Raw genomic sequence first — 24,099 nt, 5'->3', positions numbered from 1 at the left:
GTTGGCTCTTCACCTGACTGCTGTGTGCTACGGGATCCCCGCCCATAGAAACTCAGCCTGAACTTGTATACACCCAGTGATGGAAAGCTCACTACTTACTCGGAATGCGTTCTATCTTAAGGATAGCTTGGTTAACTAGGGTGTCCTTCCTCTTAAAAGACCAAAAGCATCTTTTATTTATTTTTTTAAGTTTATTTACTTATTTTGAGAAAGAGAGCACACGCTCAGGAGGGGCAGAGAGAGACGGAGAGAGGTGGTGGGTTGGGGGGTGGAATCCCAAGCAGGCTCCTCGCCGTCAGCGCCGAGCCTGACGCCGGGCTCGAACCCACGACCCGCGAGATCATGATTTGAGCCGAAACCAAGCGTCAGACGCTTAACCTACTGAGCCACCCAGGTGCCCCCCAAAAGCATCTTTTAAAGACCTAAAGGCTTCACGTGACTACAGGTTCACTCTGGCCACATCTGCTTCCCTTCAGCCCCTCACACACCCACTTCCTCACCATCCCCTGCCCCAGCCTCTTTTATCTTTTGACCCTCCCACCCTCTACCCCTCCCCAGCAGCCACTTTTTAACCTTTACTAAGGGCAAGGATATCTTTTTTAAAATACTCAATTTAAGAAAAAAATATTTCACATCTGTATGAGCAATACACAAATCATAATTCTTAAAAATAACAAATTGCAGGCCAGAGTAATCATAAGTAAATTGATATTGATAAATAAGCTTTTCTCCAGAGCAGTAGGTGGTTTATTTTAATCTAATGAGTTTTGTATTTTCCCAGCTTTCAGATTCCATGATGAAGGGCTGTCTGCAATAGAATTACGACGCTCTCCGAAATATTGTAATTTAATGCCTCATTTTGTCAAGACTTTCTTGAAAATGAGATTTGTTCCTAGTGAAGAATTTTACTTCCCTCTTTCCCAGATGCGCCCCCCCCCCCCACCTCCCCAGGCAGACAGGTTCGCCTCGGGCCGGGCCTAGAGTCGGAGGTGGAGAGGGGAGAGTCGGGTTAAGCATGAGCACAGGCAGAACCCCAGGAAAGCAGCACGGAGAACCTTCCCTGCCAGCCACAGCCTTGCTCCGTGGCTGAGCAGCACCCTCTGCCCACTCTGAGCCTCGCCACTGCTCCTGCCAACAGGCTGGCGAGGGCAAACCTCATCCTGCCTTGTAAGATGCTGAAAGGGCTGCTGTTTGGGGGTTCACGGGAGCAGGAGGAGCACCTGTGACCCCCTAAAGACACGAGAGGAGACTGACGACCCCACAGGCAGCAACCAAAGCTGGGGGAAAACGTAACAAAGCCGTCCGTGGAGAAGCCCCGTCCAGGGACGGGGAGCTCACTCCCTCCGTCAAATACACCGCAGCCAGGCCCCTGGAGGGAATTTTTGATGAAGCCAGAGCCAAGAAACGTTGAAAAGAGTAGCGCAGGGGGTCAAGAGAGCAACTGGCCTGGATGGACTCACATCCCGACTGCCCACCTCGGGGTGTGAGCTTGCCTGAGATGCGTCACCTGTCTGGGCCTCGTGAATTTGGATAAAACACACGATAATTTGGTATTTCAAAAAAGAAAAAGACAAATTTCTTCTCATGGATCTCAAGTTGCCTCCTAGAGACTTCTGCTCCCTCTTTGGACTTCTGGTCTCCGGAATCACACAGAGTCTGTGCCGCTCTTCCAAGCAAGTCATTTATTCGCCCAACAAACCCGTCCCGAGCACCAGCCCTGAGCCGCTGGGTGCAAGGCGTTCGGCAGAGGCTGAGACAGACCTCAGCCCTGCAGCCGGGCAGGTGAGAGGGGTCGTCAGCCTCACCATCCCTGTCCCGGGTCCTCCGGGCAAAACTCTTCTAGTGATACCACCTTCTCCCTTGTTGGCTCACTTTCCCTTAAAAAGCTGTTCTTGTGTCTGAATTGTCAGATCCCTACATTTGATGCAAAAATTATATGAAGTGACCACTTAGTGATGTGAATGTTTAGAGGTGAAGTGAACCAATGTGCACACTTAAATTTGAAAGGCATCCGCCCCCCAACAAAATGATTTGATGGATGTTTGGGGAATGGATAGATGGACGGATACATACGAAAAAGGAAATGCCACAAAATGTAAATTCTTCAGAATCCCGGTGGTGGGCGTATGGGTGTTCCCTGTACAAGTCTTTCCACTTTTCTGCATGTTTGAAAATGTTCATGATAGGGGCGCCTGGGTGGCTCCGTCAGTTGGGCGTCCGACTTCGGCTCAGGTCATGATCTTGCAGTTTGTGGGTTCGAGCCCCGCCTCGGGCTCTGTGCTGACAGCTCAGAGCCTGGAGCCTGTTTCAGATTCTGGGTCTCCCTGTCTCTCTCTGCCCCTCCCCTACTCACTCTGTCTCTCTCTCTCTCAAAAATAAATTAAAAAAAAATATTCGTTTTAATTTTTAAAAAATTAAAAAAATAAGAAACCATTCATGATAGAATGTCAGGGGGAAATTAGGAGAATGAAAACCACACAAAACTTCAAGTGGCTTTTCACATCCAGGTGCCCTCCAATGCCCTTCTTCCTATGGGTTAGGGGTTTTCCCTGGGGAAGAGGTCTCTGCACGTCCTTCTTAAAGGGCCTGGGAGCAGTCCCCAGTGACTTTCCCCTACCAGCCAGCGTGGGGATGGGCACACTAATGGGTTGAGGGTGACACAGAGCAGCGGCAGGGTGGAGGCAGAGGGGATGCCTCTTCATTTTCATCCTCCCTTAAGTTCCCTTCATTCTGCAGAGAGCCAATTCCCGCAGCACGAGCAGTGTGAGAGCCAGCCCCACTAGGAAGAAAGCTGTGCGCAATCTAATGCTTCAGGGGGAAGGCAGGGAAGTGGAGGAGAGTGTGCACAGGTCTGCAGGGCAGGGGAGCGGCGGGGGGTGGGGTAGCTGAATACGTGCTGAGGCCATAGAAGAACGCTAACCCTCAGTCCCCTCAAGTCATACTAAGGACACCCTATGACACCTCGCCAGAGATATTACTTACTTCATCATTCAACAACAACAAGGACAAAGATGGTGATGGTGACGGGGAGAGCTATCATTTATTGAGCACATACTATCTGGTCAAGCATTGCGTTTATTATTCAGTTCTCACAACCATCTGATAAAAAAAGACGCAATGATTATTATACCCATTTCACAGATGACAAAACTGAGGCTAAAAGAAGAAAGAAGTCATGAACCCAAGGTTGCTCAGCCAGGAAATAAATGAACTGAGATTCAAATCCCAATTGGGTCCTATTCTACCTTGTGCTGTGAGGCAGTCACTTGGAGCAGACTGAGGATCTTGACGACACTAGAAAAATCTGGACCAAAAAAAAAGTCGGCTTGAAAGCACTAGAGAGGTGTCAGGGCAGACAGAACCTTAGACGCAAACATCCAGAGAAAAGGGGAGCTCCCAGAGATCAGCCCAACATTCTAGGAGCCTCTTTTCCACTCAGGGCTTTGGCAAGAAATGAGAGCGGGGAAGCCAGCGGAATTTTGGCCATCCTGTGAGCCTGGGGAAATAAAAACTGGAATTTGAGGCGAAAAAGGCAGCCAGCACACTTAAGGATCCAAGATCCCAGAGAGAAGGGAGGCACAGAGAAGTGAATTCAGCACTCAACACCAATTTTCCCCTCAAGGTGTTTGCCACTTCATAAGCTGTGGAGGGAGGCTCAGGAACTAAGCAGAGAGCAGCTGAACAGTAGAATGGAGTTTTCAGCTGACTCGTGTTATCGAGGAGGCAAAAATGGAGTGTAGGAGTAACAGGAGAAGTGGCTTCGGTTAATATCCAGGTTCTCGGTTAAAGACCCCTGCAGGGTTGCTCCCAAAGTGTCTATGCACCAAAGGTAACGCAAGCATTATAAAGACTTTAACTCAGTCCTGAGTCAGCCCTGTCCCTGACCAGATTATGGTGACTGGCTGCTGTACCGCCCACCAGATGATAAGGTGAATCCTCTGTGAAGTAAAGTAGCAGCATCCAGAGTCTCTACAGGTTGTCACACAAAGTGACTGACATTCGTATAAGAATTGCCAACCATAGCATAGACAGGACTAAGAGAAAAAACAGAGAATAGAAGCAAGCCCATAGGTAACCCACATGCTGGAGTTATCAAATATGGGCTTTAAAAATAGGGATTAGTAGAGCCCCTGGGTGCCTCGGGTGGTTAAGCATCCAACACTTGATTTCAGCTCAGGTCATGATCCCAAGGTCGTGAGATCGAGCCCCAGCTGGAGCTGCTCTGTGCTGAATGTGGAGCCTGCTTAAGATTCTCTCTCTCCCTCTCTGTGCCCCTCCCCCACTCATGTGTGCACAAACGTGCTCTCTCTCTCTCTCTCTCAAAAAATAAAAAATAAATAAAAACAGGGGTTGGTATAATCAGGCAAATAGTTGACAAGATGGGCAATTTCATCTGAGAATTCAAATCTACAAAATAAATTAAAAATTCCAGAAATTAATAATATAATGGAATTTGAGGTCTCACTAGATGGGTATGACAGTGAATTAGACACAGCTGAAAAGAAGATAAGTGAACTGAAAATAGGCCAGCAGAAAATAACCAGACCCAAGCACAGAGAGAAAAACACACAGAAAACATTGATTTTTAAGATAAGTCATGAGATACATGGGATACGGTGAAAATGTCTACTACAGGTATTAGTTGCAGTGCCAAAGAGAAAGAGAGACCGTAGGGCAGAAACAATAGTTGAAGTGATATTGACCAGGAATCTTCTGAAATTGATTCAAAATAGCAAGCTACAGATTAGATAAATGCCATGAATACAAAGCAGGATAAAATGAAGTAAAACTCTTGAGATCAAGAGGCAAAAAAAAAAAAAAAATTAAGCCAGAGAGAAGAAACATTAGTTTCAAAGCTGCTAATAAAACTTACACCTGACTTTTCGAAAGAAACTACAGAAACCAGAAAACAAAGGATGGAATGACATCTTTGAAGTGTGGCAAGAGGAACGCCTGGGTGGCTCAGTGAGTTAAGCGGCCAATTCTTGATTTGGTTTCAGATCATGATCTCATGGTCCATGGGATCGAGCCCCATGTTGGGCTCTATGTTGACAGTGTGGAACCTGCTTGGGATTCACTCTCTCTCCCTTTCTCTCTGCCCCTCCCCCACTCGTGCCATCTCTCTGAAAATAAATAAAACTTTAAAAAAATAAAGTGTGACAAGGACATTTTATATTCAATAAAAACATCCTCCCAAAGTGACAATGTAATAAATACCTTTCCAGACGCACAAAAACAGAAAATTAAACAACATATTTGCACTGAGAGGAGCAATCTGTAGGCCATGGGAAAATTAGTCCACAGGAAAATAGGAAATACAGTGAAGGATAAAGAACATCAAAAAGGGTAAATATGTAAGCAAATGAATATTGACTAAAAGGAAAAAAAACAATAAATGTCTTGTGGAATATAAAATACACACACGATTAAAACTTACAACAACATGGGCAACCTGGGTGGCTGAGTCGGCTAAGCGTCTGACTTCGGCTCAGGTCATGATCTCACAGTTCATGAGTTCAGGCCCCGCATCGGGCTCTGGGCTGACAGCTCAGAGCTGGAGCCTGCTTTGGATTCTGTGTCTCCCTCTCTCTTCTCCCTTCCTCTACTAGCACATTCTCTCTCTCTCTCAAAAATAAATAAATAAATAAGTAAGTAAATAAATAAATAAATACATTAAAAAAAAAAAAAAAAAACAACTTACAACAACATTACCAGAAGAGGCAGAAAGGGAGTAAATGGAGTTAAAGTGTTCTAAAGACTAGCACTCTCTGAGAGGCAGTAAAAAAACACTCGAGTAAGTTAAGGATGCTGGCTATAGTCTCCAGAGTAGCCGCTGCATGAAGAGTAAAGAAACTGCATACACAAGCTAATAGAGGGGAACACCGAACAATAAAAAATACCCAAGGAATCCAAAAGAAGGCAATAAAGTAGTAAAGGGGCGCAGTTAAGTAAGTGGGAAATAGAAAACAACTGTGAAGAGGGGCGCCTGGGTGGCTCAGTAGGTTAAGCGTCCAACTTCAGCTCAGGTCGTGATCTCGTGATTTGTGTGTTCAAGCCCCGCGTCGGGCTCTATGCTGACAGCTCAGAGCCTGGAGCCTGCTTCGGATTCTGTGTCTCCCTCTCTCTCTGCCCCTCCCCCCTCTCTCTCTGAAAATAAATAAACATTAAAAAAATTTTTTTACAAAACTATGAAGATAATGGCCATAACAGAAATATACCAGTAATTACTTCAACGACAAATGAAATATTCAAATTAAGACAAAGATAATCAGGCTGGATTTTAAAATACCACATTATGTTTACAAATTACACGCCTTGACTATAAGGACACATAAACACTGAAGGCAAAAGGATAAAAAAAGTTACACCCCGCAAAATCCAATCACGAGAAAGCTGGCGGAGGTGCTCTAACAGCAGGCAAGTTGCACTTCGAGGAAAAAGCTACCAAGATCATCAGAAATGAGGATAGACATTTCAAAGACTGACATTGCAAGAGGATCAGAGGGTAAATCCACCAGGAAATCACCTGGAGATAAGGAAAGTAGGGAGATAATCAAATTCTAAATTTTTACTTGCCTGCTAACACAGCTTCAATATATAGGAAACAAAAATGCACAAAACTAGAAAGAGAAACAGACAAACCCACAAACACAGTGGAAGACTTCCATGCATCTCTCTCAGAAACTGATTTAAAAAAAAAAAAAAAGGAGACGACACATCAGTAAGGAGACCAACATCTAAACATGATTTACATATCTGACCTCACAGACCAAATTAAACACTGCATATAATAACAGAATAAACATTCTTCTGGTGAGGCAACGGAAAACTTACCAGAATCCACCATGCGGGGCCATAAAGGGACTTTCAAGATGTTTCAAAGAAATGAAATAATTAAAAGTATGTGATCTGATTGTAGCAGATTAGGCTCAAAAACAACCACGAAAAAAAGTGAGGAAATCCCCAAATGTTTGGAAATGAAGCAATGCACTTGTAAACAGAACGGAATAAAAACCCCTAAGTCAAAGAAGAAACTACAACAGAAATCAGCAAATGTTTTGGACCATACGGTAATGAAAATGTGACAAATTCTGTGCTTAACGTTTATGCCCTTAAATTCAGATTTTACAAAAGAACAAAATCTTAAAAGCAATCATCAATGTACCTAACTCAAAAAAAAATTTTTTTTTTAATTTTTTTTTCAACGTTTATTTATTTTTGGGACAGAGATAGAGCATGAACGGGGGAGGGGCAGAGAGAGAGGGAGACACAGAATCGGAAACAGGCTCCAGGCTCTGAGCCATCAGCCCAGAGCCCGACGCGGGGCTCGAACTCACGGACCGCGAGATCGTGACCTGGCTGAAGTCGGCCGCTTAACCGACTGCGCCACCCAGGCGCCCCTCAAAAAAAAAATTTTTAAGAAGTAAATTAAACCCAAAGAAACTAGAAAGGGAATGAAAAAAGTTTTAATAAGACAAGAAAGTAATGAAATTTTAAAAAAATTACATAGACAAAAATCAGTAAAAACAAAAGTAATTTTTGAAAAGACTAACAAAATTGAGAAATCCAGCAATCAGCAAGACGCTGAAGAAAACGGGAGAGAAGGCACATATTCCCGATATCATGAACGAAAAAGAAAGTATCATTGCAGATTGCACAGAGGGTACAAAGATTATTCAATTCATTAAAAAACTTATATAAAATAGAAAAAGTCCTCAAAAAATACAGTTTACCAAAACTGACACAGAAGAACACAGAAATATAAATAATCCTATTTCTATTAAAGAAATAGAAACTGTAATCAAAAACCTTCCCACTAAGAAATCTAAGTTCACACGGCTCCTCTATGGAATTTTTCTAAAACATTTAAGTTAAAGAAAAAAACAACAAACACACAAACACACAAATCTTATCCCTGCTCTTGCAGAAAAACAAAAAAGGAGTTAACAGTTTCCAATTTATATCATGAGGCGAGCATAACTGCAAGGTATAATTTGACAAAGATGTCATAAGACAGTAAAATCACAGGTGATCTGTTTCATGAACACAGATTTAAAAAAACTTAAACAGAATATTAATAATTCACATACACCATGAAAAATATAGTCAAAGGATGCTGCTGTAGCCATTCTATTAGCAGCCAAGGGATTATGAAAAGGATAATATATCATGACAAGGTTGGGTTTAGTCCAGGAATGCAAGATTGGTTAACTTTTGAAAATCAATCAATGTAATTTGCCACAACAGAAGGAAGAAAACTTGTACGTTCATTGCAAAAGATGCAAAAACGCATTTGACAAACTTCCACACGCATTTATGGTAAAACTCAAGCCAAAAAGGAATAGAAGAATACAAGAGGCCATCGATGAAAAACGCACAGCTAACATCATACTAAATGGCTAAAGGTGTAAGTAACGGGACCAAAACGAGGATGCCTGTTATTACCACTTCCGTTCAACATAGTATTAAAAGTTCTAGTCAGGGTAATTAGGCAAGAAATGTCCAACTCCAAAATGACCTCCATTCACAGATGACAAGATCTTTATGTAGAAAATTCCAAGGGTTCCATTAAAATGCCGTCAGAGGTAATGAATATACTCAGCAAAGTTGCAAGATACAAAGGCAACGGGCAGAAGTAAGCTGCATTTCTGTACGCGAGCAATAAATAACCCGAAGAGAAGAAAATTAAGAGAACAGTTCCATTTACAATAGCATCAAGAAGAGTGAAATAGTTAAGAATAAATTTAACCTAGGGTGCAAACGACTTGCACTCTGAAAACTACCAAATATTGCTGAAAGAAGTTAAAGAAGACATAAATAAGTGGAAGACATTACACGTTTACAGACTGTAAGAACTGAACGTTATTGAGATGTAATACCACCCAAAGCATTCTACACATTTAATGCAGCCAAAATCCCACTGGGTGATTTTTTGCAGAAGTAGAAGAACTCATCCTAAGGCTTATATGGAATCTCAGAAGATCCCCGAATAACCAAAACAATCTTGAAAAAGAAGAACAAAGTTGGAGTACTTACACTTCCTGGTTTCAAAACTTGCTACAAAGCTACAGTAATCAAAACAGTGTGACACTGATGTAAGGACTGGATGACTGGAACAGAACCCAGAGCCCAGCAATAAGCCACTGCACCCACGGTTAATGTATTTGTGACAACGGTATCAGACTCTTCACTGGGGAAAGGACAGTCTTTTTAACAAATGATGCAGGGAAAACTGGACATCCACATGCAAAAGAATCAAGTTGGACTCTTACCTTACACTATATATAAAAATTAACTAAAAACCCACCAAAGACCTAAATATAAGAACTAAAACTATAAACTTCTTAGGGGAAAATCTTCACGACATTGGATTTGGCAATGATTTCTTGGCTGTGACACTGACATTGGGCAATGATTTCTTGGCAACAGCAAAAACGATAAAGCAGACATCCTCAAAATTGAAAAACTTTCGTGCATCTAAAAACAGAGTGCAAAAGGGGCACCTGGGTGGCTCAGTCGGTTGAGCCTCCGACTTCGCCTTGGGTCATGATCTCATGGTTCACGAATTCAAGCCCCACATGGGGCTCTGCACTGGCAGCACAGAGCCTGCTTGGGGTTCTCTTTCTCCCCCTCTCTCTGCCTCACGTGTGTGCGCTCTCTCTCTCTCTCTCTCTCCCTCTGTCTCTCAAAGATAAATAAATAAACTGAAAAAAATCAAATGTAGAATTACCATATGATCCGGGAATTTCACTCTTCGATATACTCAAAAGAGTTGATGGTGGAGACTCAAACAGATACGTGTGCACCAATGTTCACAGCAACATGATACACAGTAACCAGAGGTGGAAACAATCCAAATGCCCTTCAACAGAGGAATGGATGAACAAAGTGTGGTCTATACCTACATATAAGGGGATAATATTTAGCCTTAAAAAGAAAATGAAATTCTGACAAGTGCTACAACATGAATGAACCCTGAAAACATTATGTTAAGTGAAATAAGCCAAAAGGACAAATATTTTATGATTCTTTATACGAGATACCTAAAACAGGCAGATTCATAGAGGCAGGAAGTAGAATAGAGGTTACCAGGGTCTAGGGGAGAGGGAATGGAGAGTTATTATTTAAAAGGCACAGAGTTTACACAGTTACTGTTTGGGGTGATGAAAAGTTTGGAAATGGATAGTAGTGATGTTTGCACAACATTGTGAAGATACTCGATACCACTGAACTATCCACTGAAAATAATTAAAATGGTGAATTTTGTGTTAAGAATATTTTACCACAATTTCGGGGGGGGGAGGAATAGAAGAAAATTTCCCTAATGTGATAAATGAGATCTATAAAAAACCTACAGCGAACATCATACTTAATGGTGAAATATTGAAGACTTTCTCCTCAACACCAGAATCAAAATAAACATGCCCACTATCATCACTTCTATTCAATATTATGCTGATAATCCTGGCCATTGCAATAAGGCAAGAAAAAAATATATTGGAAAGGAAGATAAAAAAATTGTTATTTATAAAACACATGATTCTAGATGTTAAAAAGTAAATTCTGTCAACATTTAGAATTAATAAGTAAATTTAACAAAGGTTGTTGGATACAGGGAAATATTTTAAAAATCAATTGTACTTCTATATGCCAGAAACAATTAGAAATGAAAAATATTTAAATAGCATTTATTATAGTATAAAACATAATACACAGGGAAAGCAATCTAATAAAAAAAGTGTAAGACCTCTACACAGACAAATAAAATGCATTCTTAAAAGAAGTTTACTAGGACCGAGGTAAATGGAAGAGCTTATCTTATCCCTGGATCAGAAAACTTAAATGTTGTAAAAATGTCAAGTTTCCTCAAGTTGACCTACATATTTTTGAGCCGGTCTCAATCAGCAGGGATTTTATGGAATTTCAAAAGCCAATTCTAAATTTTTTTTAATGTTTATTTTTGAGAGACAGAGAGAGAGACAGAGAGACAGAGCACAAGCAGGGGAAAGGCAGAGAGAGGGAGAGAGAGACAGAATCCCAACAAGGCTCCAGGCTCTGAACTGGGCTCTCAGCACAGAGCCCGACGTGGGGGCTCGAATCCACGAACTGTGAGATCATGACCTGAGTCGGACACTTAACCGACTGACCCACCCAGGCACCCCTCAAAGGCCAACTCTAAAATTTATATAGAAATTTAAAGAACAGAAAGTAAACAAAAATGTGGAAGATGAACAAAGCTGGGGGGTTTATACTACTAGATATCAAGACTACATGTACAAAGCTATAGTAGTTACACTATAAAGTGTGTATTGGTACACAGACAGTCAAATACGCCCAACAAAATTTGCATAAACATATAGGTATTCCAAAAGACACATAACCAACAATCATAACATCCTTTCCAGCCAAAAACCGGAAGCAAGCCAATTGTCCATCGACAGTAGAATGGGTAAACTGTGGAATATTCACACAATGGATACTACACAGTAAATAGAATGCATGAGTGTAACTATACACGACAGGATAAATCTCACAAATAAGCCGAATAAGAGAAAACATCACAAAGAGAACACACCGCATGATTAAATGTTATAAAGTTTAAAAGAGACAACACGAACGTATGACACTAGAAGTCAGACTAGCAGTTACCTTTGGGGACTGATGACAGGGAGATGGCTTCTGATATTTTTTTTTTTTTTCTCAGTTTGGGCAGCAGTTAGTTTCATGGGAGTGGTCACTGTAATAATTCAAGCTGTATGATTTGGAGACTTTTCTTATGTGTTTTACTCCAATTAAAAAGTTGGCTAAAAAGCCCCAGTTGGATAGGCACCATCAGTTCTCCTAAAGACTACAGTGCCCTGCCTCTCTTTTTGCTTGCCTACCGTGGGAGCACAGTGCCAGTGGGCACAGAGAAAAGCCACAGCCTCTGGACAAGGGAGCCCTTTCCTCCACGAAGCCTTCCAAGACTGCCAATCCCCTCCCCCACCCTCCTTTGAACCTACACAGCCTTTCTCATCGATATAATAGTTATTCCTGACATCCCCAGGCAGCCTGCAAGGCCGTGAGCCTCCAGAATGCAGGAGCTGAGATAATACATAATAATAGCATTTGTTGAGCATTTACTATACGGCAGGCACTTTTTCTAAGCAATTTACATGCAGCAACTCATTTAGTCCTTCCAATAACCCTGTGAAGTCAATACTGCAGTTATCCCAATTTTCCAGATGAGGAAACCAAAGAAAAGAATGATTTATTGAGTTGCCTAAGGCCTCACCGCTAATAATTAGAAGAGCTAGGATTCGAACCTGGGTAGTCTGGCTCAGAAACACTTTGTTTCAGCCATGAGCCCACCGATGAGGCCTCGTGCCGGGGGCCCCGGGGACACCGCCCAGGCCAAGCACAAATGAAGAGATGCTTGCCATCTTTCCAGGCTGGCAATGCGTCTACGTGTCTGTGGACAGGGATGAGGTGTGTAATGTCTTGAACCACCCCCCCACCCCCCGCCCCAACCCGGTTCTAAACTAAAACACAGCAGGCAGGCCCGGCCACTGGGTCTGGGCTCCTAAGCCTGGGGAAGCCAGCTGGAGCCAATGCCTGGGTTGGGGGCAAGTTCCTTCCTTATCCTGTAGAGGAGGGCCTGGGACCTTCTCAGAGGTCAGACCCCCGCTGACAGCACTCAGGACAAAGAGGAGGTGCGGGATGGGGGCCCCCGTTCCCCTTGTAGGCATTGGCCAGGGGCCCTCTGCTTCCCACCCCCAGCCCACGGGTCTGGAAACAGCTCCTTTTAAGGCAAAGCCAGCCTCCTCTGGGAATGAATTCTAGCATCTCGGACTCTCCACCCCTCACCTGACAGGCTGTGTCACAAGTTTCTTCTTGAATCTGCCTTTAAGCTGTCCTGCTGCAGTTTAAGCACATGCCCTTTGCTCTGCCTGGAAGGGGCCCTCATCTCTGCCAGGGGCTCTCTTTGTTTTCCGGGGGGGTATGCCGGTACAGAAGCTCCTTGGTGCCAGGTCTGGGTGGCCGTATCCGGGCTCCAGTGACAAACACTTAAAACGACAGACCCCACAGCATCCGAAGAGAAAGTCAGAGTTACCCGCCTCCGGCTTACATCAAACAGTCCTGGCTTGTCAGAGGCCCAAGCCCGGGGAGACAAAACAGTCCTATGTCCATGGCAACCAGAAGCAGCCCAGACAGGGGGCCACCCTGGCAAAGGTGACACGGCACATCCATGCCAGAGACCAGGGCAGGCCTGACACCCAGTTCGCCTAAAAGCCCTGGAAATCCGGCCCGGGGGCAGGGCATAAGGGAAGGACCACCCTTATGTTCGGCCATTGCTGAGGAGGGACCAGGTGTGCCCACTGCAGCGCACCTGTTTGTGAGAACACGTGCACACGCACAGCCAAGGCCATGTGGGTCAAAGTCAGACGGAGAGCGAGCTGTTAGCGCAAAGAACTTCTAAGCCGGAGAGATGAAAGGATAACAGAGAAGCTGTGTCTCTGCCTGGCCTTTCCCATTCCCCTCTGCCCTCGCCTGACAGCCAGGCCCTCCTCGGGGCACCTCCCGAGGAAGCTGTGAAACACGCAGGTGCAACCAGGTCACCTAGTTAACAGCCTCCCTCCCGCTGTATTATTCATGGGCTCCCTTCTTCCGGCCTGAGCTCCAGTTTCCAACAGCCCTCGGGCTCGGCTTGGCAGGTCAAGCAGCCTGGCAGGCCTAGCCTGCGGCAATCCCCACTCTTTACCCACCCCCCCCCCATGCCCTTCCCACCCCCTTGTTAGGATGCAGCCATCCCGGTGCTAACTCAGCCCCCAGGCGTCAACCTGCACTTCGAGGAAGGAGGAGAGCTTTGGGGTCAGTGAGGAAGAGCAAAGAAGGAACACCTTGGCTGAGTTAGGCTTGAGATGCTAACATTTCCAAAGGTAGCTGCAGGCCCCCTCCTCTCTGTCACACACACACACACACACACACACACACACACACACAGTGTATCAGCTGTCCCCAGTACGGTACTCTGAATAAGTGTGAGAGCCCACAGGAAGGAAGGGTCCTGTCTTGTCTCTTTCTGTACTTTAGAAATTTTTTTTATTTATTATGCTTAATAAATATGTGCTGACTCGTACACTCGCCCCAAAAGATGGGCACCAAATTGATAGAGTGGGCATAAGTCATTAAGCCATTCGAAGACACCGCTGTTGGGTTCAGAGATTTTCATGTTATTTAAATATCTATCTGCATATATCTTATAAATCCCACATAGTTTAAGTCATCCATACATAGTGATAACTAACAAATATTGATTGATTGATTGATTGCAGTTTCTACATATCACAATACATTTCGCCAAGCACCTTCACACTTGGCCTGAAACACTGCGGGTAGCTAGTCGCCAGCCAGGCCAACAGCTGAGGGGCAGTGTGGGGTGGGATTCAACCAGGAGTCATTGCATTCGACCCGCAGGCTTTACAGGTGGGAAGAGCTGGGGGTCCGGCTGGGGTCTCCAGGTCCAGGCAAGTGCAGAAACCACCGAAGACATGACCCTCTGGGATGGGGGCAACCCCATCAGGGCAGATGCCCTGAGCCAGGGAGATGCCCTGTTGTTCAACCCCATGGACGTTTAAATCACTGCCCAGCCTCACTCTCTTTAAATGCCTGGGTGCTGTAGGCACCTGAATGACCCAAACCAGGGCCAGTCACAGGTAAGGTCCAGACGGCACTGAACACACACGACGGGCTAGACTCCGAGTCTACCCCTGTTGCTGCCTCTGTGCAGGCCCGAGGTGGGTCACTTGTCCTTTCTGAGCTCAGTGTCCATCTGTGTAATCAGGAATTTGGCTCTGGCCTTCTCCAAGCCCAGTGCAGGATGAAGCACAGACTGAAGATTAAGGAGTCTGACCGCCTTGCTCAGATTCTACTGCATCACCTGCTAGCTATGTGACTTTGGGTGAACTGCTTAACCTCTCTGTGCCTCAGGTCTGCCACCTGTAAGGTACGAGTAACAGCAATCCCTATCTCACCGGGCTATTGTTGGGACTGAGGAAGTGCTAAGACCAGGGCCTGGCATACAGTTAACGCTTAGGAAGTGTTTTCTGTTATTATTACCAGTCCTGATGCTCTAGAAGTCTATGACAGAGGTCACAGTAAACTGGTCATCCATGGGCCACATGCAGCTTGCTGAAGGGTTTTCCCTATAAGATACATCCCACGAGGGCAGGGGCCACCGATTGGTCCCAGGGGCCTAGAACGGTGCCTGGCACACAGTAAGGGCTCAGTAAGTATTTGATAAATGAATGAATGGCCTCATGGTGTTTTTAAATACTTGAATTAGTTGCTAACATTGAGAATACCAAAATTTTGCATTTCTTAAAATCTGCACTTCTAGATAATTTCGGAGTCAGCGCGTGGCCACGCTTGGCCTGCCTTCCAGCTTGACAAGCACGGGAGAGAATGCAAGCGTTGGCACCCCCTTTAGACGGGGTGGGCATGTGCGGTTCGCCGCAGGGCCTATGCAGCAGCCAGTCTGTCCTTTAACGTCTGCCGTCTGGAAGCCGTAGGCACCTGAATGTCCGCCCTGGTCCCGGTCAGTCACGGGTAAAGTCCAGACAGCAAGTAAGGTTTGCATTTCCCCAGCCCCAGAGCAATCTGCCCACGGGCTCTTCTTCAAGGGCCCCAGGATCCCCTCCCGGCTCCACTCCCACCTCCCGGTCCGGGAAAGGAGACAAGCTTCCAGGTCTCTGGATCACCCCCGTCCCTGGGCACCTGAGCCCCGCCGCCCCCTCCCCACTGCAGACAGGCCAGCCGTTCTCCCCAGAGGACGTGACCCCAAATGCTCCACAATGCAAGCGACTTCCCAGCTTTCCAGGCTGCCATCCTCGCTGGGTTGAAAACTCCCCAGCATAAAATAGCAAGGGGCAGATGAACTTAATCCTTACCTTTCTCATGGGAAGTGTGCAGAGAAGATGGGGGAAACACACACACACACACACACACACACACACACACACACACACCAGAGATAAAGTGCTTTTCTAAAGTATTAGTCTCCATGTCAGGCCCACTCCACTCGGATCTCCTATGGACAGGGACATGGTGTCATATGCTCAGTAAGCCTGGTGTCCTGCGTGCTGTGGGGGATGGTGGGGGCTGCAGTGGACACCTGGGCCCCTCCTTCCTACCACCCCCTCCCCAACCCTGCCAGGGCTCAGGTCCACACAGATGGCCCACGTCTTCCCATCCACCAAGAGGCCTCCGGAGCCCAACCACCCTATTTTCTGCCTTTACGTGTCTGTTGTCACCTGTCTTCTTCGTAGCACCTGGGGCCATCTGTAAAAGGCTTGGGTGTGTCTTTATTACCCGACTTCCTCTCCCAGTTCAGCACAGTAGCCACCAGCCACAGGGAGCCACTGAACATTTGGAATGTACCCAGTCGAAATTGAGATGTGCTCTAAATGCAACACACACACCAGATTCCAAAGGCTTGGTACAAAAAAAAAAAAAAAGTAAAATATACAACAAATAATAACTTGTTATATTGATAATATGTTGAAATGATAATATTTAAAAAAAATTTTTTTTTAATATTTATTTATTTTTGAGACAGAGAGAGACAGAGCATGAACGGGGGAGGGTCAGAGAGAGGGAGACACAGAATCCGAAACAGGCTCCAGGCTCTGAGCTGTCAGCACAGAGCCCGACGCGGGGCTCGAACCCATGGACCGCACGAGATCATGACCTGAGCCGAAGTCGGCCGCTTAACCGACGACTGAGCCACCCAGGCGCCCCATGAAATGATAATATTTTAGATGTCCTGGGTTAAACAAAATAGATTATCAAAAGTAATTTCACCTATTTCTTGTAACTCTTTAAGTGGCTACTAGAAAATTTAAAACCACACCTGTGGTTTGCATTTGTGGCTCGCATTATATTTCTTTTTTTTTTTTTAATTTGAGAGAGGGAGAGAGAGAGAGAGAGAGAGGGAGAGAGAGAGCAGGGGAGAGGAGAAGAGGGACGGGAAGAATCTTAAGCAGGCCCCACTCTCAGCACAGAGTCCAAGGTAGGGTTCAATCCCACGACCCTGGGATCATGACCTAAGCCAAAATCAAGAGCCGGATGCTCAATCAACTGAACCAGCCAGGGGCCCCTCGCATTATATTTCTATGGGCCAGCCATGCTGCAGATTCTCGGCATGAATCCCTGATAGATAGAGGATAGAGCTAGCCTAGAACACTGTGATGCTCAGTACCCGCTGACCGAATGGCTGAATGAGAGGCCTCCCCAACAGTGCACATGAGACCCTAAAATATAAAGGAGGATGAGTTTGGAAGGACTTTCTGCCCCACTGCCCAGGACGTGCTGGTTTCCCAGTGGCATTCCACCCGAAGATCGCCCTCTAACAGGAAGCCACGGGCCTCCGTAGAAGGGTCAGTAAGGCTTCGAGTTCCATCACCGCTGGTTCCCTAATTAGAAGCCAGGAAAAGTCAGTATCCCTTGCAGACAGGACCAGTGATACAAATGGATACCCAGACATGGTCCCAGCCACCCTGGGTTTCTTTTTTTCCCTCTCTCTGTTTCCTCCCCCTCTCTCGCTCTCTCCTCTCCTTCCCTCCCTCCTTCACTTTCACTGGCTCCCAAATTACAGCCTTCTGTCAGAAACAGAGACAATCAAGGTGGCACGCAGGGCCCTTGTCACAAATGGCATCTCAGGTCCTCTCCAAATGGAGCATGGCCTTTAAAGAGAAAAGCAGTGCCGCTATCAGCCTGCCTGGGGGGAAGATGCATTTCCAAGAAGGCACGGGCCACAAGAGACTCCCTCCCTCGTAGGCTGATCAGCCTGCGGGAGGTTCAGGGTGCCTGTGACCGCACAGCCAGGCGCGGGGCTGCTGGGGTCCAAGAGACGAAGGCCTGCCTGGCCTGCTCCACACCTCATGTTGGGGCAAGAGAAGCAGGGCTCAGCCCCTGACCGGCCACCGCCCAGATACCTCACCCAGGGAGAGGACCTAGAACAAGCCCATTCCCCAGCTCGGGGCCTCAGTTTCCCCACCTGTAACAGGGGGAGTCTAGCTATTTCTAAGGACCCTTCCAGCCCTTGGAATGGAGGTCACAACCTCAAACGACTAAAGGGCAAATGAGTAGAGAGGGATCAAATGTGAGATGGCAGGGAGGGTGGGGCTTCGTGGAGAATGAAGGCTGTGAACTCACCGAAATCTAAAGGGAGGCTCTCAGGCAAACCTCAGATGTGAGACAGAAGTCAGAGCGAAGTCGGAAGTGGCTACTTCTGGAGTGGGTGACACTGCCTGGGAGGGGGCATGCGGGAGCCGGCCGAGGCACTGGGAACGCGTCCCGTCCGCGTGGCGGCGACACAGGCAGGCACACGCGCACAGGTTCGCCACTTCTATTTCCACTCTGCTTCAAAGAATTTTTAAACTAAAAACATAAGTAAATAAAAGGCTGCAATTCGGCAGAGACCGACAACTGCCAACTGGGAACACAGACCCTCCAGCGCCAGCTCCAGTCACAGATGCCAGAAACCTAGACTTTCATGCAAAACTGCTGTCGTTTTAATGTTGTTAGTAGCTAATTTAAAATTAAAACTCACAGCCACGCACGTGCACACACATACACACACACACACACACACACACGCCTTCAGGCAGAATTCAATTTATGAGCTTACAGACTGTCAACCTCTCGAAATTGCTAGACTACAACGTGCCTCACACATGACTAAATCAAAAGGGGTAGGAACGAAAGCTACTACATTTTGCATGTGTCCTGTGAGCCAGGCACCACACAAAAGGCTCGCTCTATCATTTTCCCCTTATTCACGCTGACAGCAAGCCTACAAGGCAATTGAGAATGATTCCCATGTAACAGATGAGAAAACTAAGGCCTGGGCAAGGCGGCATGCCGGACCAAGGCTTCGGAGCTCAAGGGCAGACACACTGGTGTTCAATCCCAGTGTTCTCCGCCTGCTTCCAAGCTGCCTTCCAAAAATTACGAAGGGAACAGGTTTGCAATCCCCCTTCATGACACAGCTTGAGGCCCCTGAGGCCGAGGACGACATCCGCTCTTCCCATGCCCCTTGGCAAAACACTGAGCCACACGGACGTTCACTGCCGATGCGAGAGAGTGCCTTAAGAGCACGAAGGCCGAGACCCAAATATAGAGACCGGCAAGGGGCGGCAGAGGCCTGCCCCCTTCCCCATGACAGATCCAGATTAAATTTCACAGTGGAAGACGAGAAAGCTGTCTCTGTGTGGCTCCTTCTTAAATATGCCAAGTTTCTCACGGACACCCTTCTGGTCGATAAAGTTGGTGAGGATACGCATTTTCTGCCCAAGGGGATTCGATAGAGCTATTTTCATATTGAGCCAAAATAGATATGGCCCATAAATGCTCCAGTTTTCTCAGCTGACTCTTCTGCACAAATGATTAGTCACCACCGATGTAGATATGCAGATCAAGGTACGGAAATTTCCAGCACTCCAGAAGCACACCTCGTGCCCTCGTCATTACATCCCCGGGCAACCATGATTCCGTCTTCTGTCGCAGAGGCGGGTTTTGCCTTCCGCGGCCCCTTTCGTACGGGGCCCGGGCCCTTCTGTTCTCACGGTGCCCTCCACTCCCTGTCATCCCACATGTGGCACCGTGTATCTGTGTGCCTCCCGGCCCTCGCAGGCACGTGAGTTTGGGACCTCCGCTCCAAGGGCATATATATGCCTGCGGCCCAGAACACAGCAGGACGGGCAAAGCTGCCCGGTGTTGAGAGTAACCAACGTGAACAGTGAAAACTGGCTATGGCCGCACCAAATGCCCTGCGTGTTAAGGGCCAGTTAACAGCGGGGCTAGAAGTAGGGGATCGATCGCCTGGCAACAATAGGCCATTCTGTCAACAAGCATAAGTCTACCTGCGTGGCAGGCCCTGAGGATACAAGGAGGAGTAAGATACAGCCCGTGCTTGGGGGGGGGGGGGGCCTCACTGTCCAGGGGAGGGGTCAGACCCCTGCAGAATAGTAAAATGCGCCAGAGAAGGAGGTGAGGGAGGGAGCACGGGCTGGAGAGGAGTCAGTGAAGGCTTCCCAGGGTTGGCGATCCCCAAACAGCGTCAGTAATATGCATGTAAGTGCACAAGGCTGGAGCACAGAAAAACCCCCTCTGATCCCCTCTCCTTTCTTCCTGGAGGCTAACTACCCCCATGCATAAGAGCCTACCTGGTGAATGACCTTGCTCACCTATTACCCGCACGAAGAAGACGGCCCCAGCGCCAAGAAACACTCTAATCGGGGCTCAAAATAAAAAATGAACTAAAAAAAAAAAAAAAAAAAAAAACCAAACCACTGTAACTGCTCGAAATCAACGAGTTCAAAGGCAATTAAGGCAATTTTTAAAAACAGCTTTACATTCTAAAACATTACAATTTTAAAAACCTGAGGGTTCGTTAAAAAAAAAAAAAAGTCTTTTCCTCATCGAGTTGGGTTTGAACTCTTATTGACGAAGGAATGGCTCACATCAGCGTCACCGTGGTCAGGCCCACGCCCGGGCTGACCTGTGTCCTCCCACGTGGCTTTCTGGTCACTCTGCACCCCGGAAGGCTTGCCATCTTTCTGGCAAGGAAGCCAGCTTAGGGGAAGGGCAGTCCTCTTTTGACAGGGCTGGGGCATATGCCATGACCTTTCACCTGTGACACCACTGGCCTCACCTGGCCGCTGAGCCAAATCTGCCAAATCTTCTATGCTCAGGCCAGCCTTGATGGCTTCCGGATCGCCATTATTCCTTCAGAAGACCAGGGGGTAACTTGCCACCATCCTGGCTGGCATCATCCTTGTGTCTTGGGGCTCAGGGGTTCCCCCGGCCCCAGGGCGGCAAAAGTGGAATGTCCAGCCTGGGCTGGGGGGGGTGAGAGTGGAGCCTGGTCAGTACCCTGCCCTCCGTGGGCTATCCCAGATTAACACGTATGCAGCTCCCTCTGCGTAAGTCCTGTGGCCGCTGAGAGGTGTGATCAGTGAGGCCCTCCAGCGTGTGGGAGGGACAGATGAAGTGGAGGACAGTTACTCAATTCCTTCTCTTTGAGGGACAGCCTCTATCCAGCCCCAGGGCTCCTAGGGGCAGAGCAGTATATCGGATTCCAGAAACCCTGCCCCGTGCCCACTCTCTACCAGCCCAAAGGCAGCACACACACTAACGTTTTGACTGCACGGAAAGCTGGGCCGCTGCGTGACTCTGTTTATAGGTCCCCAAAACACAGACACTTTCTGGCATTAGCAGGGGATGGCCCCGAGGCGCCAGCAGAAAACTGTTACCCGACCCTAGCATGATCCAGGAAAGGAAGTTCCAGTCTCGTTCTCAAACCCACGTTCTGATCCACTGCCCTATGTGGGACACTCCTTCTGCACCAAAAGGTTGTGAAATGCTCATGTCCCTAGAAGATACCGTGGACCAGGGCTTCTCAAACTTTATTGAGCAAATCACTCAGGGATCTTATCAAATACACATCCTGATTCAAGAGTTCTGGGATGGGAAAGAAGCGTCTGCCTTCCTACCAAGCCCCCAGGGGATACTGATGCTGTGTGTCCACAGGCCACCCTCGGGACCGCAAGGCTCCGCCATGCCTTCACCTCCCAGAAATATGCACATGTAAAGTAAGGACTTCAGAAAGACGCCCTTTAAAATATTAAGCTCAAAGAAATGAACCCTAAATGGTGAAACTGCAGGTAAGGTGGCTTGTTGGAAGAGGAAGCTATCTGGGAGGCAAACATGACCATCTGCCAATAGAACCCTCAAACCAAGCCCCTCAGCAGGCAGATGTGAGGACCCCAGCTGTTTGAGGATCAGGAAGGCCAAGACAGACATGTGTATGGGGACCCAGCCCAAATAAGGTCCAGGATGCCAGCCCCAAGCCTCCCACTCGCTCACTGTCTCCCACCACCTAGCTCACACCCATTACTTCCTTGCGCTATCTCTCCAGCCCATGGGGTACCCCCGCTCCCTGTCATCCAGGTCCTCTGCTTTCTGACCCTCTCCCGCCAGAGGGGAACCCTCCCCAAGCATTCCTATTCGCAGCTGAGCCCCCTCCCCTCCTGGCCCTTCCTCCGGCAGAATGACCTCTAGTCCCCCACCCCGTGGGTGCTGCCCGCAGTGCGCCTACCCCTGCACCGTGACCCAAATGTTAACTCCAGCCAGCTCTCCCCACCATGGGCTGACTCATCAGCACCTCGCACCCGGCTCCAACCATGGCTCTTGGAGCCCACCCCCACCCAGGCGAGGGACTGACTCCACCCAATACGCCCGCGGGGACGCACACACAATCCTCACGTGCCTCTCCAGCTTATTTCAAAATTCAAGTTGGGGTGGGGGCTCTTGCTAATTGCCTGAACGGTAAGGGTCAAAGCCTCCGGTCTAAGAGGGCAAAGTACAGACAAGAGGCAGGAGGGAAGACGCGTGTTACTACTCAGGAAAGGCTAATTTTCCCCCGGTGGCCACTGACAACACCAGGGCTGGGGGATTGGGGTCGCAGTGGGGCGGTGGCCGGCGGCGATGGCACCGGATCTCCGCTCCGAGCACAGAGGCAGCGACTCTAGGTGCCGGCTCACGGAGAGCAAGGTACTGAGAGCTCGCCGGCTGATGCCGCCACCACCTTGGAACGCGCGGGCTGTCCACGCGTCCCGGGCTGACCTGCAGGGGAGATAAGGGGCAGCAATCCCGAGCGCAGGCCTCCAGGGACAGCCAGCACCGTCGGTGGTGGACCTGCCCGCGGACTGACTGGGGAAGCGAAGTGCAAGCCGCACTAGGCTCCCTGCTCCGCGAGGGGTGCATTTCCCCAAAGCCGGATCGGTTTGGGAAGGTTGCGGGGGTCCTCTGGGGTCTCTCGCGGTTACTGAGAGGTGATGAGGGTAGGGCAGACCTACGTGACTGGAGGTCCCTCCAGCGCCACTGCCCATCCCGCGGTGGCGGTGCGCCCCACCCCATTCCACTGTCCAATTGGGGACCCAGAGCGCGAAGGGGACGGGAGTGGGATCCCGACGCTCTCTTTACCGCCGAAATTCTCCCCACCCCAGGCCCAGACCCAGACCCGACCCAATCCAGGGCGCGGAGAGCAGAGCGACCTAATAATGTCCAGGAACCGGGTGAGGAGTGCAGTGCCTGTCCCCCCTAGGCCAACCCGGCGGGAATTCGAGTTCCCGGGAATCAAAGTTGCCGCGCGTCCGGCCGCGGGCTGGGAACAGGGCGCAGCACCCCGGCCAGGGGCGGGGGACGGAAGGAGGCCCCGGGCGCTCGCCGCGGGCGAGGGCCGCGCCCGGAACAAGTGGTTCGGCGGCGGCGGTCGCGACCCCACGGCTGCAACTTTCCCGCCGCGTGGCGGGCGAACGGCGCGGAGAAAGCGAGGGAAGCGGGGAGGGAAGGGGCGGTGCGCGGCTCTCGGTACCGTGTGCGGAGAAGCGCCGCGTCGCGCCTCGGGCTCTGCTCTCCGCCGGGTCGGCCCCACGGGCCGCCTGCTCCGCTGCTGGCCACCGCCGCGTCTCGCCGCCGGCACGAAGGCTCACCCTCGGCACGCCGGCCGCTCCAGCGTCCCCTTGGGCCCGCCGCTGGCCGCCTGCAACTTCAGGCGCGCCGCGGGCTCGGACGAGGCGCACCCCAAACGTCCCGAGGCTTTGCACCCCCGCGCTCCATGCCCGGGGCCGGGCCGCCCCGCCCCGCCCGGCTCAGCGCCCGGCCGCCGTCGGACGCGTCTTGTCGCCGAGCATCGCGCCGCGCAACCCGCGCCCCTCTCTCCCGAGCCGCCGCCGCCGCCGCTCAAGTCCGCGATCAACTTTCCCTCGCTTCCTCCGCCCTGCTCGGCCCCCGCCACCCAGACCCCGCCTCCTGACGCTCCCTCCCGCGCTCCCTCCTCCCCGGCCCCCGCCGGCCGGGCCGCGCCTCGCCGCCCACCCCCTCCACGCTGCGCGTCGGGATCGCGGTGGCCCCTGCCGGGTCCCGCTGCGACCCCCGGGAGCCGCGCGGAGCCCGGCCAGGCGCTCAGGGCATGAATATTTCAGTGCTGGCGAAGCTGCCCTCTGCCGATGTCATGGCACCGGCTGCTGTGGCAACTCGACGAATCCCCCCCAA

General features: G+C 48.9%; 1 protein-coding gene across 6 annotated transcripts in view; it reads right to left on the bottom strand.

Annotated features, from left to right (window-relative positions):
- Positions 1-23,789, bottom strand: part of CDH23 (cadherin related 23) — a 418,091-nt gene extending 394,302 nt beyond the window's left edge. For 5 of the 6 annotated variants that reach the window (XM_086679917.1, XM_086679919.1, XM_086679916.1 and 2 more), the window contains exon 1: positions 23,420-23,782. The gene's annotated coding sequence lies outside the window, so the exon portion shown is untranslated. Of the gene's footprint in view, positions 1-23,419 lie in introns of all 6 variants that reach the window. The other variant, XM_086679923.1, reaches the window with a different exon arrangement.
- Between the last annotated feature and the right edge of the window lie 310 nt (positions 23,790-24,099).

Source organism: Puma concolor, chromosome D2 (assembly GCF_028749965.1).
Source record: "Puma concolor isolate L17-30 chromosome D2, mPumCon1.1.hap2, whole genome shotgun sequence".
Taxonomy (NCBI): Eukaryota; Metazoa; Chordata; class Mammalia; order Carnivora; family Felidae; genus Puma; species Puma concolor.
Note: the sequence above shows the minus strand (reverse complement) of the source record. Positions and strands in the feature narration are given on the sequence as shown.